Here is a 12,992-nt window from a genome sequence, read left to right as displayed (position 1 = left end):
GGTCACCATTGATCAAGTGGATTAGTATATTTCATGGCTCGAAGAAAGAGAGTATAATTAAGGTAAGTAGGTAACCTTCAAATTTGTAGTCCATCAATTTGGGCATTTTATTATGTTCGACTTAAAAAAATTATTACATTTCTTGTCTTGTAGGTTGCTAAATCTAGATGTCTGATGATGTGCTTTGAAGTTTGAAAATGAAAGACATCCATTTCAAGTAAATTTGTCCTTTTTTATTGGTACATTAAGCATTTTGATTGTTGCATTTTGTTTTTATAAATTGACTTTTATTATGTCTGAGAATCCGTGTTACAAGTCGTGAAATACCCATTTATTCAATACAACTTTGCTTGAAAATTTTACGCTATGGTTAATGTTGGGATATCCTCCTCATGTGGGCTGTGAGGAGATGACCATTTGAGGCCTTTTAGGCAGCCCAAAGAGGTGCAGAAGCCCACTACCCATTAGGGTTATGACCTAGGGTCATTTTGGACTTTGCACATAAGAGGATGGGGATGCTTTACCCTTCATCCAGCAGCCACCACCAAGAGTGATGAAAATCAGTTCATCCTCCAAGAAGAGGAGAAGAGAGAAAACCAAGAGAGTAAGGGAAGAAGAGGAAGATTGAAGGAAGAAGAAAAGGGAGCTCCTCCCCAAGGTTGTGATGGTCCAGATCCACTACCTTGTCTCCTTCAAGCTTCGATTCCACCATCTTTGGTGAGATTGTTACAATCCCTAGTTCTTGAGCCCCAAATCTTGTTGTGTTCATCCAAGATTCAGAAATCTTGATATATGAGATTCTCTAGTGCTGTATAGAGAAGAACTTGTTGTATCCCACATTTGATAATAGTGGAAGAGGATTTGGGTGGCTTCGGCCCGTGGTTTTTCCCCTCAAGTTGAGGAGTTTTCCACGTAAAAATCTGGTGTCTCTTTGTTGATGCTTGCTGCTATCCAGAAACTTACTCCTATCACAAGACACTTGGCTGAGGAGTGTCTTGCCTGCTGAGTAACATTTTCTGCCTCCATATATGCTGTTGCATATGTTTCCTTCCGTGCTAAGTAACGATCCTTGAGTTAGTACATGATGTGGTGCTGAGATTACTTGTTTCCGCTGCAGTTATCAGTTAACCATGATAACCCACAAGTATAGGGGATTGCAACAGTTTTCGAGGGTAGAGTATTCAACCCAAATTTATTGATTCGACACAAAGGGAGCCAAAGAATATTCTCCAGTATTAGCAGCTGAGTTGTCAATTCAACCACACCTGGAAACTTAATATCTGCAGCAAAGTGTTTAGTAGCAAAGTAATATGATAGTAGTGGTAACGGTAGCAAAAAGTAATTTTTTTTGTGTTTTGTAGTGGTTGTAACAGTAGCAACGGAAAAGTAAATAAGTAGAGAACAATATGTGAAAAGCTCGTAGGCATTGGATCGGTGATGGAGAATTATGTCGGATGTGGTTCATCATGCAACAGTTATAATATAGGGTGACACAGAACTAGCTCCAATTCATCAATGTAATGTAGGCATGTATTCCGAATATAGTCATACGTGCTTATGGAAAAGAACTTGCATGACATCTTTTGTCCTACCCTCCCGTGACAGCGGGGTCCTATCGGAAACTAAGGGATATTAAGGCCTCCTTTTAATAGAGTACCGGACCAAAGCATTAACACATAGTGAATACATGAACTCCTCAAACTACGGTCATCACCGGGAGTGGTCCCGATTATTGTCACTTCGGGGCTGCCGGATCATAACACATAGTAGGTGACTATAGACTTGCAAGATAGGATCAAGAACTCACATATATTCATGAAAACATAATAGGTTCCGATCTGAAATCATGGCACTCGGGCCCTAGTGACAAGCATTAAGCATATCAAAGTCATAGCAACATCAATCTCAGAACATAGTGGATACTAGGGATCAAACCCTAACAAAACTAACTCGATTACATGGTAAATCTCATCCAACCCATCACCGTCCAGCAAGCCTACGATGGAATTACTCACGCGCGGCGGTGAGCATCATGAAATTGGTGATGGGGGATGGTTGATGATGACGACGGCGACGGATTTCCCTCTCCGGAGCCCCGAACGGACTCCAGATTAGCCCTTCCGAGAGAGTTTAGGGCTTGGCAGCGGCTCTGTCGTGGAATTGTCACGGCAGATGTCCTAGCGAAAGGACTTAGTCGTAGGGTCATCGCAACTAGGAAGCTTAAAGGGGTTAATCGGGACAAAGGACACGAGAGGTTTTATACTAGTTCGGCCCCTTACGATGAAGGTAAAAGCCTACGTCTAGTTGTGTTGGTATTGCTGGGGTTTCGATCACCAAGAGGCTTAACTCGCCGGCTTGGTTATCGATCTCTTATTTCTTGCCCTAAGCCGCCACCGGGTCGTCCCCTTACATACACAGGTTGAAGCCTGGTGGCCTACAGAGTCCCGGCCGGCTCATAATCATGTCCGGCTCGGTGACTTCCTTTACATGCCTTTCTTCACAAGTTTTTCCTTACATACATCGATTCACAATATCGGGCTTTAAGCCGCCTCCAGGCCTTTGGGCCTTCTATAAGATTTAATAAACTATCGTATTGAATGTTTACTGGGCTTCTTGTGTAACCCGCCATTGGGGCTGACCCGGCCCCTCCTGGGCGGGTCATAACTGATAGCTATATCCCCAACATTAGGCCCTAGTTTGACTTTGAACTTTGTTCTTTGTCAATCTTCAACACTTAGACAAAATCCATCTTCTTATCCTCGCAGAAGTTTTTGTAACCCGCCGTGATGTCATCTCTTGAAAACGCAAAAACTTTCATGACGTCATGTCCCAACGGATCTTCGTCTTTAATGTCTCCCGAGAATCGAGGCGTCTGTGTAGTTGGATAACCATTATTCGGCTCTCCCTCGATTTTCGCGCCCGACTGTTCACATTTTTCCTTATAAATAGGCACGCCTCGGCCTTCCTTATTCTTCTCTCTCTCCGTCTTCTTCCTCTCGCAACCCTCCTGCTGCTCGTGCCTCACCGCCGTCGTGCTTCTCCTTCGTCTCCATCGACCTTGGCCGCTGCATCAACCCGAACCGGTCCAGAGAAACAGCGGCGACCTCCGCAGAAGACCTGTGACTGTAAGTGTTCTTCCTTTCGTTTCTCAGATCTGCATTAGGGTTTCCAGGCTTCTGTGTGTTCTTCATAGTTCATCGCAATTCTTCGTAGTTCTTCCACCGCAGGCTTCTTCTCGATCCAAAAAGATATATATGCTTGTGCGACAGTGGTTTTGTGCCTACTCTTGATACCCACAGATCCCTTTCTCTGGTTCAAAGGCCTCATTAGAACTTACAGACTCCTCTGCACTAAACTTTTTAGGTCTAGAATTTTCTCCATTTTGAATAGCCATTTGATCTGGAATAATACCAAGCAATTTGGAAACTTGTTTGTCTCAACACTTAGCTGAATTTGCTTTCTTCAAATATCTGTAGTCATGGCGGCTTACTGTGCCGGCTTACTTTTCCTTATATGACATTAGCCCTTAAGTAAGCCGCCATTACTTATTTGTATCATCATCACTTAACTGTTAATTTCACCATTGAATTGACCCGACATACTACTTTCTTTTCAATTTTGTCTTTTGATCATCATGCAGTCAAAAACGCCGACCATCTGCAGCTGGGTTCCCTCAACCGTAACTGAGGAACATTTGAAGGAGTTCTTCTCCATAGGATTTCTGCCAGGAAAAGACGTCATGTCTTACCGTGCCCCAGACTCGGATGAAGAACGACCCAATCCAAGAGATGGCGAAGTGATTGTTTTTACTGACCATATGAACCGTGGCTTCTCACCGCCCGGCTCAAAGTTCTTCAGAGAGGTCCTCCACTTTTTCAAACTCCGCCCTCAAGATATCGGGCCCAATTCCATATCTAACATTTGTAACTTCCAAGTGCTCTGTGAGGTGTATCTTCAACAAGAGCCGACCGTGGAGCCGTTTAGAGAATATTTTTATCTAAACCAGCAGAACGAGTGCACCAACAGCCTTAGCTTAGAGCTTGGAGGCATCTCAATTCAGCGCCGGCAGGGCGCTGTCTTCCCCCTCATAGTCTTGCCGAGTCATCCAAAAGACTGAAATCAGACTTGGTTCTACTGTCAAGACATTTCACCGGCAAACGAGAAGTCACTGCCGAGTTATCGCCCCGAACGTCTTGACTCCAAGTTCGCGCTCCCTGACAAGCTCACTGCCGCTGAACGCAAGAAGTTGATACCATCCATCAAAAGGATTAATGCTCTGTTAGGGAATGGGTTAACTGGAGTTGATCTGACCCGCTGCTGGATCTCATGGCGGGTCATCCCTCTAAGCCATCGGTCAAAACTAATGTACGAGTATGGTGGAGGCCCAGATGACTCTCTTCGTCACAGCCACGTTCAATTAACAGAACAAGATATTGTTTCACTGTCAACCCTTCTGGTGAACGGAAAATACGAAGATTGTAGTATTGTCGGATTAAACCCCTTCTGCAAGCTTAACCCGGTGCCAGAAGTAAGGATATTCTGATCTTTCTCCTTTGTATTTTCCACAGCTGTATTGTTTAATACTTGCCTGAACTTTCATCTTGTTTTTACCTGTCTGCAGGCCAACTCTGACTTCTGGAAAGTTAAATATGACCACGAGGCTGCCAAGAAAGCGAGAGTCGCCGCCACAAACGCGAAGAAAACGACCCGGAGGTCGAAAAAGAAGAAGAAGAGCACTGCTGAAGATTTGATGAAGCTTGAGGATATATCTGAGTCGGAGGTAGCCCTTGACTCCCTTGGCCAATTTTTTAATAATCTTATTAACACTGACCATTACCAGGAGGACACTGGGGCCAGTCAGGCCGTGGAAGAAGAGGTAACTATTTCCTCCGACTCAGCCCATTTGCCAAGACAGAAACTTCGAGTCGTAACCCAGAAAGTAAGGTTTTCACACCCTTTAGCTTATCTGGACCCTCACTTTCTTTTGAAAAAGCAGCAACATGAGAGCCGCCATCAAGCTCGGACCAAAGACGAACCGACTGTTGTTCTTTAACAAACCCCACAAAAACGCCGGAATGAGGTTTATTTCTTTGTTTTTTGTCTTTCTATTAATGGATGTCCTTCCTTGCATTACTTACTTTGTCTTATCTTTGCAGGAGGTATCTCGCTCTTCTGGCAACTCGTCTCAAACCCAGTTTTCGGCCTTCAAGACTGCCCCTGGGTAAGGAAAATCCTTTGTCTTCTGTGTTTTTCAAAATTGTCTCTTTATACTAACAGTCCTATAATATTTCACTTAGTGGACAAGCTAAGTCTAAGAAGGCCAAGGTGACTAAGCCGGTGGAAGACCCGCCAATCCTTGCACCTGAACCGGCGAGGCCACCTTCTCCTCCAGCAATTGAAACTCCAGAAGACCCGCCTGTCAATGCAGAAGCAAATCCTCCTGAGTCGTCGGTTGATGATACCATCATTAACCCTTCCACAACTGGACCATCGAGCTCGGCCAACCCGCCATCACCGTCTGCACAAGACGTTTTGATCACCGGGAGCCGTTTTGTTGAACCAGGAAATCCGACCGTGCTGTCTCACCACACGGCGAAACAAGTGGCATTGGAGAGGCAGAAAGTGCGTTTTGACGTTGCACATTTATGATCATATGAATGCCAATGATATTTTATCCGGCTATCTCAGCCATGTGCACTCCAGTCGCGACTCAGAGATCGAAATGGTCAAACAGTTGCAGCTGAAATACGAGGTATATTCCTCTAGCTTATCTATATTCCGCCAGCCCCCAAGTCTTCAGATTATGAGAGAACCGGAATGATCAGTAGACTTTATAATAGAGGCTAAGACTTTTACCTTTGAAACTTTTCTTGAATTCAATATAATAAAACTTCACCTGTAGTCCCCAAGGGCCGGTTCATTTGATCATAAATGAGCCGGTACTTTAAATTGTCTTGTATCGTATCCAAAGAACTTCGTAATCCAGCTTAACCTTGAGAAACTTGCTGAATAGCATACATTAGCCCCCAAGTGCCAAGTGATGTTACTTTGTAAAGTACTTGGGACTTAAAGTATGTTTTTTAGAGTCATAAGAAGTTGTTTTGGCATACATTAGCCCCCAAGTGTCAAGTGCTGTTACTTTGTAATGTACTTGAGACTTGAATCTTGATCTTTGAACCTTAAGTGAAGTCTTGACTCATCTGGGTACGTTTTTCGCAGAATGCATTATCTTAACTGAGCTCGCAATTGACTGATGTGAAGACCCGGCTGGCGGGTCAGGAGGCAGAAATCAAGTCTACTAATTCCAAATTGCAAGTAAGTCTCGCTGAGACGGAAAAATTAAAGACCAGCTTCATCGCCAAGAAGAAAACCTGGGCAGAGGAAAAAACACTTCTAACACAACGCGCCGAAAAGGCCGAAGCAGCCCTTGAAGAGGTTTCAACAGAGCTGAACGGTTTAAAGGGCCGGGTGTCTCAAATGGTGGCCGCCATCTTTGGTAATCCGTTTGTTTTTAATCTTGTGTACTTTTTTGCTGATCTGGAATATAAGCAGCCAGCTGACTTTGTTTATAAAATATGTGCAGGCCCACGAAGCAAGAACCTGAGCCAAGATCATGTGATTAAACTGAAGGCAGTGTATACCTTAGTGGAACAACTGTACATTGGCGCACAACGGGCACTTGCCGCCATATCTCCTGGTAATCAAGGGCCCAGCCGGCTCAGCGACGTCTTGAAGAAACTGTCAATCCTACCCGCCAGGTTTCAAGAAGTGAAGCGCTCCTGTGCGAAAGCCGGAGCTTTGACTGCCCTGAGCCGCTCCAAGGATTGGGTGCCAGATCTAGACCTGGCGGACGTGTCCAGAGGCTATCCCACCGTGAAGGAAGACGGGTCTCCCTTTGAGCGGGATGACTTCATGGCTTGCGTGCGCGGAGTCCGGCCTCAGGCAACTATTCTTGGAGATGAAACCAACATCGACAAGTACCAGCCAGGTTTTGATGTTGAAAATAAGAAGATGGCAACTCCCTCGTACAAGGTGACATATTTAATCCCGCCTGTAAGAGAAAATATATTTGCCCCGGAAGTTGACCCGGCCGGCCTGATCGACGAAGAAGCAGAATTTGTCGCCGTGAATGGTTTTGACTGGTCAAAGCCCAACTTCCAGCCAACAGAGGGCGGTGAACCGGCGAGGGAGGAGTAATAACCATCTTCATCGGCTTATAAAAAGCCTTGTAATAGTTTAGCTGTAAACACACTGCATGCCTTGCTTATGCCATCACGCATAAAACACTTGTATATGATTCTGTATTTCCTAATGTCAATATAGGCATCATATTTATGGTTATCCCTATAATACTTGAGCTCTATTCCTGTAGATACAAGAGAAAAGACTAGCTTGGCGGCTTAGAACTGAACGGGTTAAAAACACCCGACTTATAGCCAATATGTTTACCATAATAGAAAACAGAAACAGATATAAATAGAGGACAAGGCTGAAACTAACCCTTTGGTTAATGCAGCAAGCAATTGCGTATAAATAATAGCCATACTTGTACCTTTGATCCTTAGACCACCGGCTTAAATAACCCGGGTAATGAAGTTGATAACTCCATCTTTTTGAGAAGTCAATGCTTCTAAGTACTTAATGATCATCATACTTTGGTAGCCTTGTTGTCAAATAGTCCAGCCGGCGAAGAAGATCATGCTAATTATTTATGAAATTGAGACAACAAAAAACTAACAGGCAAATAACAGGTAACAGGTACGATTTAACCTTATGTTTAAATGTTGGTGGCTTCTGATTCGAATACGATCAGTAAACCGGACCAAAGGGGTTAAGCTAAGGTTCGAATACGACCATATAGCCCCCAGTGGCTTTGGCGTTGCGTCGATCAAGAGGGTACTGAAGCTATGTTCTCTTTGGTTCGAATACGAACTATGTTTGAACAGGAAGCCCCCAAATGACCTTGAGAGGTTTTTAACGACCCTGATTCAAATACGATCCAAGTCGGACCCAAAAGGGGTTAAGCTATGATATGGATACGATCAAGAAGCCCCCTAGTGAGTTTGGCCTTGAGCCGATCAAGAGGGTTACAACAGCTATGTTCTCTTTGGTTCGAATATGACCTATGTTTGAACAGGAAGCCACCAAGTGACGATGATAGTTACAGCTAGATTCGAATACGATCATAAGCCAGACCAAAAAAGGTTAGACTTGATTCAAATATGATCAGCTCCTTAATAATCATTTGAACATAAGAAATAACAAAGATGCGTAATCTTTGAAAAAGAAAAGGGACCGATGGTCCTGCTTTATTACTTATCATGGTATATACAATGTTAAAGTATGTACATGATGAGAGCCGGTGGCTCAGGTGTAGTATGGCCGAAGTTGAGCAATGTTCCATGGTCGGCGGGTCTCCTCCTCCGACTTACGTGAGTCTTTATGCTCTCGAATGTCAATGAGGTAATATGACCCGTTGTTTAAGTTCTTGCTGACCACAAAGGGTCCTTCCTAAGGTGGGGATAACTTGTGTGCATCTGACAGGTCCTGGATGAGCCGGAGCACCAGGTCACCTTCCTGAAAAGTCCTGGACTTAACCCGGCGGGTGTGATAACGGTGCAGGTCCTGTTGATAGATTGCTGATCGAGCCGCTGCTAAGTCTCTTTCTTCATCTAACAAGTCGAGTGCATCCTGTCTGGCTTGTTCATTATTAGCTTCAACATAAGCCGCCACACGGGGCGAGTCATGACGGATGTCACTAGGCAACACTGCTTCTGCTCCATACACCATGAAGAAAGGTGTGTAACTTGTAGACCTATTAGGTGTGGTGTTGATACTCCATAGCACCGAGGGTAATTCTTCTACCCAACAACCCGACGTTCGCTGTAAAGGGACCATAAGCCGGGGTTTGAGACCTTTTAAAATTTCCTGATTTGCTCTCTCAACTTGGGCACTGGATTGAGGATGAGCTTTTTCATGAACTGAACCGCCGTGGCCGCATCACACTTACTCACCGGCTCTGCCTCAACCCACTTTGTGAATTTATCAAATGCCACTAGAAGATGTGTCTTTTTATCCTTAGACCTTTTGAGAGGTCCCACCATGTCAAGCCCCCAGATCGCAAACGGCCAAGTGATTGGAATCATCCGGAGTTCTTGAGCCGGCACATGTGCACGTCGTGCGAACTTTTGACATCCATCACATCTGCTGACCAGATCCTCTGCATCAGCGTGAGCCGTCAACTAGTAAAAACCGTGACCAAAAGCCTTGGCCACCAGAGATTTTGACCCGGCATGATGACCACAATCGCCTTCATGGATCTCACGAAGTATTTCTTGGCCTTCTTCAGGAGAACACACCGCTGAAACGCTCCAGAGACGTTGCGATGGTATAGTTCTCCATCAGAAATCGTCATTGACTTAGACCGCCGGGTTATCTGTCGAGCCAGGGTCTCGTCCGTTGGCAACTCTCCCCGGGTCATGTAAGCCAAGAAAGACACTGTCCAATCCGGGATGACATGAAGAGCCGCCACCAACCGCGCCTCCGGGTCAGGAACGACTAGATCTTCTTCCGTGGGTAACTTGACAGACGGGTTATGCAAAACATCCAAAAAGGTGTTAGGTGGCACCGGCTTACGCTGAGATCCCAGCCGGCTTAGAGCATCAGCCGCTTCGTTCTTCCTACGGTCAATGTGCTCCACCTGATATCCTTTAAAATGTCCTGCAACAGCATCCACTTCATGGCGATAAGCCGCCATGAGAGGGTCTTTGGAATCCCACTTGCCTGATACCTGTTGAGCCACTAAGTCTGAGTCGCCAAGACATCTGACCCGTCTCAGGCTCATCTCTTTGGCCACTTGAAGACCATGGAGCAAGGCTTCATACTCTGCTGCGTTGTTAGTGCAAGGAAACATCAGCCGTAACACATAACAAAATTTGTCACCTCGAGGGGAGGTTAAAACAACGCCAGCCCCCGAGCCTTCCAATTGTCTGGACCCATTAAAATGAATAGTCCAATATGTGTTGTCTGGTTTCTCTTCTGGCATCTACATCTTTGTCCAGTCATTAATAAAGTCAACCAGTGCTTGAGATTTGACCGCAGTACGTGGTACATACTTCAACCCATGAGACCCAAGCTCAATGGCCCATTTGGCGACTCGTCCCGTGGCTTCTCTGTTTTGAATGATGTCTCCCAAAGGAGCAGAGCTAACTACAGTGATTGGGTGACCTTGAAAATAATGTTTAAGCTTCCGGCTCGCCATGAACACCCCATATACGAGCTTCTGCCAATGTGGATATCGTTGTTTGGATTCAATTAACACCTCACTGACATAGTAAACCGGTCATTGAACCGGATGCTCTTTGCCAACCTCCTTGCGCTCCACCACAATCGCCACACTAACAACTTGTGAGTTGGCGGCTACGTATAACAACCGTGGCTCTTTCTCAACTGGAGCAGCAAGGACCGTCGGTTCAGCAAGCCGTGTCTTCAGATCTTCAAAGGTAGAGTTTGCAGCATCACTCCAAACAAAATCATATGTTTTCTTCATCATCTGATACAAAGGCATTGCCTTCTCTCCTAACCGGCTTATGAACCGGCTCAAAGCAGCAACACGACCTGCCAGCCGTTGAACATCATTGATGCATGTTGGTTTGGCCAGGGATGTAATTGCCTTGATTTTCTCTGGGTTAGCTTCAATACCTCGGTTGGACACCAAAAAAACCCAAGAGCTTGCCGGCTGGGACTCCAAAAACACACTTAGCCGGGTTAAGCATCATGTTGTAGACCCAGAGATTATCGAAGGTCTCTTTCAGATCTGTGACCAAGGTTTCCTCTTTCCTGGATTTTACCACTATATCATCCACATAAGCATGAACATTATGCCCAATCTGATCATGAAGACAATTCTGCACACACCATTGGTAAGTCGCTTGGGCACTCTTAAGCCCAAAAGGCATAGACACATAGAAGAAAGCTCCAAAAGGAGTGATAAAAGCCGTCTTCTCCTGATCTTTGACTGCCATCTTGATCTGATGATAACCTGAATAAGCATCCAATAAACTCAAATGTGCGCAATCCGTCGTAGCATCGATGATTTGATCAATACGAGGGAGGGCAAAAGGGTCAGCCGGACAAGCCTTGTTTAAATCGGTGTAATCCACACACATACGCCAGGTGCTGTTCTTTTTTAGTACAAGCACCGGGTTGGCTAACCACTCTGGGTGAAAGACTTCTACAATGAATCCGGCCGCCAAGAGCCGGGCCACCTCTTCTCCAATGGCCTTGCGCCTTTCTTCATTGAACCGTTAGAGAAACTGTCTAACAGGTTTAAACTTTGGGTCAATATTGAGAGTGTGCTCAGCGAGTTCCCTCGGGACACCCGACATGTCAGAAGGTTTCCATGCAAAGATGTCCTGGTTCTCATGGATGAACTCGATGAGTGCGCTTTCCTATTTTGGATCCAAGTTTGTACTGATGATGAACTGCTTGGATGAGTCACCAGGCAAAAAGTCAACCATCTTGGTGTCATCAGCTGATTTGAACTTCAACACCGGCTCATGCTCTGTTGTTGGTTTCTTTAACGACGTCATGTCTGCCGGGTCAACATGATCCTTGTAAAACTTTAACTCCTCTGTTGCACAAACTGACTCAGTATAGGCAGCATCACCTGAAGGAAATATGCCCTAGAGGCAATAATAAAGTTATTATTTATTTCCTCATATGATGATAAATGTTTATTTCATGCTAGAATTGTATTAACCGGAAACATGATACATGTGTGAATACATAGACAAACATATAGTCACTAGTATGCCTCTACTTGACTAGCTCATTAATCAAAGATGGTTATGTTTCCTAACCATTGACATGTGTTGTCATTTGATTAATGGGATCACATCATTAGGAGAATGAGGTGATTGACATGACCCATCCCGTTAGCTTAGCACTTGATCGTTTGGTATTCTGCTATTGCTTCCTTCATGACTTATACATGTTCCTGTAACTATGAGAATTGTGTAACTCCCGTTTACCGGAGGAACACTTTGGGTACTACCAAACGTCACAACGTAACTGGGTGATTATAAAGGAGTACTACAGGTGTCTCCGAAGGTACATGTTGAGTTAGCATAATTCGAGATTAGGTTTTGTCACTCCGATTGTCGGAGAGGTATCTCTGGGCCCTCTCGGCAATACTCATCACCTAAGCCTTGCAAGCATGTAACTAATGAGTTAGTTATAAGATGAAGTATTACAGAACGAGTAAAGAGACTTGTCGATAACGAGATTGAACTAGGTATTGGATACCGACGATCGAATCTCGGACAAGTAACATACCGATGACAAAGGGAACAACGTATGTTGTTATGCGGTTTGACCGATAAAGATCTTCGTAGAATATGTGGGAACCAATATGGGCATCCAGGTCCCGCTATTGGTTATTGACCAGAGATGTGTCTCAGTCATGTCTACATCGTTCTCGAACCGTAGGGTCCGCACGCTTAAGGTTTCGATGACAGTTATATTATGAGTTTATGTATTTTGATGTACCGAAGATTGTTTGGAGTCCCGGATATGATTACGGACATGACGAGGAGTCTCGAAATGGTCAAGACATAAAGATTGATATATTGGACGAATATATTTGGACACCGGAAAGGTTCCGGAGAAGTTTGGAGCCCCGGGAGGTTACCGGAAAACCCCGGGAGGTATATGGGCCTTATTGGGCCCATGTAGGAGGAAGAGAGAAGGAGCAAGGGAGGGGGGCGCGCCCCCCCAAGCCCAATCCGAATTGGGGAAGGGGGCCGGCCCCCCCTTTCCTTTCTCCTTCCCCCTCTTCCTATTACTACTACTAGTACTACTTCCTAATACTAGTACTCTTTCCTTCCCCATCCAAATAAGATAAGGAAAAGAGAGGGAAACCTACTTGGAGTAGGTTTCCCCCTCCTCATGGCGCGCCCCCCCTAGGGCCGGCCACCTCCTCCCTCCCTCCT

Source organism: Triticum dicoccoides, chromosome 5A (assembly GCF_002162155.2).
Source record: "Triticum dicoccoides isolate Atlit2015 ecotype Zavitan chromosome 5A, WEW_v2.0, whole genome shotgun sequence".
Taxonomy (NCBI): Eukaryota; Viridiplantae; Streptophyta; class Magnoliopsida; order Poales; family Poaceae; genus Triticum; species Triticum dicoccoides.
The sequence above is the reverse complement of the archived record's forward strand: the minus strand, read 5'-3'. Positions refer to the sequence as shown.